Below are 6,000 nucleotides of genomic sequence, written 5' to 3'. Positions count from 1 at the left end.
CTGGATGTGCTGCTGTCCTCTTTTCCTGAAGACGGCACCCCACTTGTAGTCTTTGGTGACTTCAACATTCATCTTGAAAAGCCACATGCAACAGACTTCATCTCTCTCTTAGCCTCTTTCCATCTCAAACGGCTCATCACTACAGGTACTCATAAATCAGGCAACCAACTGGACCTGGTTTACACACGCAACTGCATCACTGACAACATTTTGGTGGGACCTCTCCATGTTTCAGATAATTTCCTCATTACTTTCAGTCTACAACTCACTACCCCGGCACCACCAACCCCCTACCAGTCACTTTCAGACGAAACCTGCGCACACTTTCTCCCGCCCATCTTTCCTCTGCCGTGTCATCTTCTCTTCCCTCACCCTCACAATTCTCATCTCTGAATGTGAATAGCGCAACAGATACCTTATGCTCCACTCTAACCTCTTCTCTAGACAATATCTGCCCTCTCTCCTCCAGGCCTGCACGCGTTACTCCCTCTAACCCCTGGTTATCTGAGGTCCTTCGTGAACACCGGACCAAACTCAGGGCAGCAGAGAGGAAATGGCGCAAATCAAAATACACATCTGACCTGAGTATGTATAAATCTCTCCTCTCTTCCTTTTCTGTTGATGTTCATGCTGCAAAATCCTCCTACTTCCACAACAAGATCAACAGCTCCTCTAACACATGATCACTCTTCAAAACATTCAACTCTCTCCTCTGTCCACCTCCACCACCACCCACCTCCTCTTTAACTGCTGATGATTTTGCTAACTTCTTCACCAACAAAACAACAACTATCAGTAGTCAGTTCTCAGCTCCACACACACAGGAACCCAGACTGACCCCTTCCACAGCCAATAACCCTCTCTACTCCTTCTCTCCGCTAACCGAGGAAGAAGTATCTACACTTCTCCTCTCCAGTCATCCTACCACCTGCCCTCTAGACCCCATCCCCTCACACCTTCTACAAGTCATCTCTCCCACACTTCTACCAGCACTCACACACATCATCAACTCATCCCTTCAGACTGGCATTTTCCCTACTGCATTCAAGCAGGCTCGGGTAACTCCACTGCTTAAAAAACCAACACTAAACACATCATTTGCAGAGAATTACAGACCTATCTCTCTCCTACCATTCATTGCGAAAACACTTGAAAGAGCTGTTTTCAACCAAGTAACATCTTTCTTGTCTCTGAACAACCAGCTGGATGTCAACCAATCCGGCTTCAAGAAAGGGCACTCATCTGAGACTGCACTACTGTCGGTCACAGAAGCCCTATGGATCGCAAAAGCTGCTTCCAAATCCTCAGTTCTCATTCCCCTGGATCTGTCTGCTGCCTTCGACACTGTGAATCATCAGATCCTTATGTCCAGCCTCTCATCACTGGGCATCAGAGGAACTTCACTCCTCTGGTTTGAGTCCTATCTCACAGGTAGGTCCTTCAGGGTCGCATGGAGAGGCGAGGTATCCAGAGCACATCAACTGACCACAGGGGTTCCTCAGGGTTCAGTTCTTGGTCCTCTCCTCTTCTCCATCTACACCACATCACTGGGATACATCATACAGGTGCATGGTTTCTCCTACCACTGCTATGGTGATGACACACAGCTCTTCCTCTCATTTCATCCAGATGATCCCACAGTAGCTGCACGGATCTCAAGCTGTCTGGCGGACATCTCGGCATGGATGAAGGAACATCACCTGCAGCTCAACCTGGCAAAGACTGAGCTTCTCGTCCTCCCTGCCAATCCATCTCTACAGCACGATTTTACTATCCAGCTAGATTCATCATCAATCACCCCATCAAGGTCGGTCAGAAATCTTGGAGTAACATTTGATGACCAGCTGACCTTCACAGATCACATCTTAAAGACGGCTCGATCATGCAGGTGTGCACTGCACAACATCAGGAAGATCAGGCGTTTCCTAACTGAGCATGCAACACAACTTCTCGTCCAGGCCCTGGTCATCTCTAGGCTTGACTACTGCAATGCTCTTCTGGCTGGACTTCCATCATGTGCAACTAAACCTCTACAAATGATTCAGAATGCTGCAGCTCGTCTTGTCTTCAACGAGCCCAAGAGGGTCCACGTCACTCCTCTGTTCATCTCACTGCTCTAGCTATCTCTCGCTGCTCACATCAAGTTCAAGGCATTGACGCTTGCTTACAGATCTATCACAGGCTCAGCTCCCTCCTACTTCCACTCGCTCCTACGAGCCTACATCCCTACCAGAAGCCTACGATCGGCCAACGAGCGACATCTCGTGGTTCCATCCATAGACTGTAAAAAATATGGACAAAGCGTCTATGACGTCACCCATAGACTTTCTGAAGAACGGGTTTGAAGCCGTTTATGGGGGGTATGGGCGGCGCCATCTTGGAAAATCTTGGGAAATCCTAACCCCGCCCACCTTCTGACGCAGCGCGCGTCACTCAGCTTGCTCTGCTACTCCGGTTATCTCTGTGTATATTTTAGGCAACGAAATATGTTATAAAACACCATACTAACTCTTTTCGTTTTCATTTAAAGAAATCTTAAACATTATAGCCACACAAATGTGGTTCAGGCAACGCATATTGATTATATTCAACTGCACATAACGTTTGCCTATTTATGAAAAAACAAAATATAAAACACAAACCTGCCTCTTTTCATTTTAAATATAATATAAAAATATTAAACATTTTATGGTCCAGGCAATATGTGCATTTGTACTAAACAACAGATTTTGCAGTAAACAACATTACAGATCATCTTCGTTGTATTAAAATTTAAAATGACAAAACTCAACCCAGTCTCTTTTTGTTAAATTTCAGTTTTATCAATATTAGCCATTATAAAAGTATAAGTAAAAGGTATAAGAAGCTATACAAATAAAGCAAACAATTCAGTCAAACATACAAAGTCAGCGCTCTAGTCTAACCATACAATGGTAAAGTTAAATAGCTTATAAAGTTATGAAACTTCCCCTCAGCCAAAACGATTGCCCAGGGAAAAAATTATAGATTCACAAGACCAAAAATCGCCCATTAGATATACACAAGACGAATTATATCTCATGTTTAACCACTACAGAGACGCCAGAGTCCGCGGCATTGGCGGCAAACCTCAGAACGTCTAGCCGAGGAAAGGTTGCTCCAGGCGGGGTACATGAGCGCCGAGCGCCCGGTCATCGCTGGATCAACTGGATACAATTTTCATAAATCTTTAAATAAATAGAATAGAATAGAATAGAATGGCGCTTCTTATGTTGTCATTCTCCGTGGCGCTGCCTTGTCAGCTGTCAATCAAGCTGTCAATCAAAGTTAACCACGCCCTTATTGTCATACATTTTATATCTAAATACGATCTAAACTAACGAGTTAGAAAAAAATTCACCCCCCTCACAGTTGTCAGGCACTCGGAAGCTATAGAAAAATACAATAAAAGTCCATGGGACCAACCTGTAAAAACATGAATTTATGCTGTGAAAACGGACATTTTAACATGGGGGCTATGGACATTTGCTCCCTTTTGGGACCTGCCCCTAGCGGATTTTCGATGTATTGCAGTTTTTCACACTTCCGGGTAGGCTTCATTTTTCAGATCAGAATGTTGCCGCTTGGTTCCATCACAGAGAGCCACAAAATCACTTTCCAGAACATTCTCATTCACAGTTCCATGCTGGTGGAATGATCTCCCCCACCCTCATCCGGAATGCAGAATCCCTGACAACATTCAAAAGACAGCTGAAAACCCATCTGTTCCGTGAGCACTTAACCTCATAAAAAATAAAAAATAAACTTTCCTTTTCCTTTGAATCCTTCTGTTACGCTGACGGCTGAAGCAGATGCAGAAGCAGGATCCAATTGCAGCAGGTTTTATTAAACAAACTCAAAAGATAATAAACTCAGACAGAGACTCAGGAACAGGAACAACCAACATACAACATTAAGAACTCACAAAGATTGAAACAAGACACAGGGCTTAAATACACAGACAGACAAGCTAAACAAGATAACAAGGGGGCGTGGCTAATGAAAAACACCTGGGAAAACTAATCAACATAACGGGGAACTGCTAAACATAGAATGAGACAGGGGAACACAGACATGAATCGTGACATAGCCCCCCCTCTATGGGCGGCTCCTGACGCCCCTCAAAACAAAACAATAGTTCAGGAGGGTGGTGGAAAGGAGGTAGACCCGGGGGCGGGATGGAGGGCCAGGCCCGTGGAGCGGCAGAGGGCCTGGAGACTGCGGCAGGACGGGAGGCCAGGGCAGATCAGGCTGTGCAGGCGACCAGGGCGGATCAGGCTGTGCAGGCGACCAGGGCGGAGCAGGCTGTGCAGGCGACCAGGGCGGAGCAGGCTGTGCAGGCGACCAGGGCGGAGCAGGCTGTGCAGACGACCAGGGCGGAGCAGGCGACCAGGGCGGAGCAGGCAGTGCAGGCGGCCAGGGCGGACCAGGCTTTGCAGGCGGCCAGGGCGGACCAGGCTTTGCAGGCGGCCAGGGCGGACCAGACAGTGCAGGAGGAGACGACCCTTCGGGCGGCCAGGGCGGAGACGACCCTTCAGGCGGCCAGGGCGGAGACGACCCTTCAGGCGGCCTGGGCGGAGACGACCCTTCAGGCGGCCAGGGCGGAGACGACCCTTCGGGCGGCCATGGCGGAGCTGGCTGAAGAGGCGACCATGGCGGCGCGGCCTCCATGGTCCAATCGCGGGACCTACTGCCTGGAGCAGGCACCGGCTCAGGAACAGACACCGGCTCAAGAACAAGCACGTCGGCGGCCATCTCTGGTGAGGGTTGAGGTTCTGGCATGCCGGAGGCTATCTCTGGTGAAGGTTGAGGTTCTGGGATGGAGACAGGCTCAGGACTGGGCAGAACCAGCGGTGGAAAAGTCTCTGTGCTGGACGAGACCAGCAGCGAAGGAAGCTCTGGGCTGGATAGGACCAGCGGCGAAGGAAGCTCTGGACTGGACGAGACCAGCGGCGAAGGAAGCTCTGGACTGGACGGAACCAGTGGCGAAGGAGACTCTGGACTGGACGGGACCAGCGGCGAAGGAGGCTCTGGGCTGGACGGGACCAGCGGCGAAGGAGGCTCTGGGCTGGACGGGACCAGCGGCGAAGGAGGCTCTGGGCTGGACGGGACCAGCGGCGAAGAGGGCTTTGAGCTGGGCAGGACCAGCGGCGAAGAGGGCTTTGAGCTGGGCAGGACCAGCGGCGAAGAGGGCTTTGAGCTGGGCAGGACCAGCGCCGAAGAGGGCTTTGAGCTGGGCAGGACCATCACAGACTCTGGCTCGGCGGCGGCCATCTTGTCCAGAGACACTGGCTCGGCGACGGCCATCTTGTCCTGAGACATTGTCTCGGTGGCAGCGGCCATCTTGTCCAGAGACACTGGCTCGGCGGGCGTGATGTGAACAGTCTCTGGATCGGCAGACGTGACGTGAACAGTCTCTGGATTGGCAGGACTGACGTGAAGAGGCTCAGACTCAGCAGGGCTGACGTGAAGTGCAGGCTCGGTTGGACTGGCGTGAAGTGCAGGCTCGACTGGGCAAATGACTGGTTCGGTGGTTTTGATGGAACGTGGAGCAGACCTGCGAACTCCCCGGACGGATATCCAAGCGGGGTCAAACACTTTAGATGCCAGATCAGCACTGTCTGAAATAAGTTTTCGTGCTCTGGGCCATGTGATCTCAGGCACTGGTCCGAAACGGATACGGTGCTCAGCAGGGAGTGGTAATGTGGGTTTGCCTGGGCTGACAGTGTGAGCAGGTTTGGCTGGGCTGGGTGAATGTAGGGCATACTTGGGAGTAAAACTCTCCCAGCAGATGGCAACTGCTTCTCTCCAGTCCAGCCCCGAGAAATCGGGGAGTGGTCGAGGATCGACGCATCCGGCTCCGATTATATAACCTGTTTTTAAAGTTTCATCACTCAGATCACAGTTTGTAGCTAGCTCACAAAATTTCTCAGTAAACTCAAACAGATCGTGGCTTTCCTTCACTATCGCCGTGAGCCGATC

This window comes from Abramis brama, assembly GCF_963993115.1.
Source record: "Abramis brama genome assembly, chromosome: 8".
NCBI lineage: Eukaryota > Metazoa > Chordata > Actinopteri > Cypriniformes > Leuciscidae > Abramis > Abramis brama.
Note: the sequence above shows the minus strand (reverse complement) of the source record.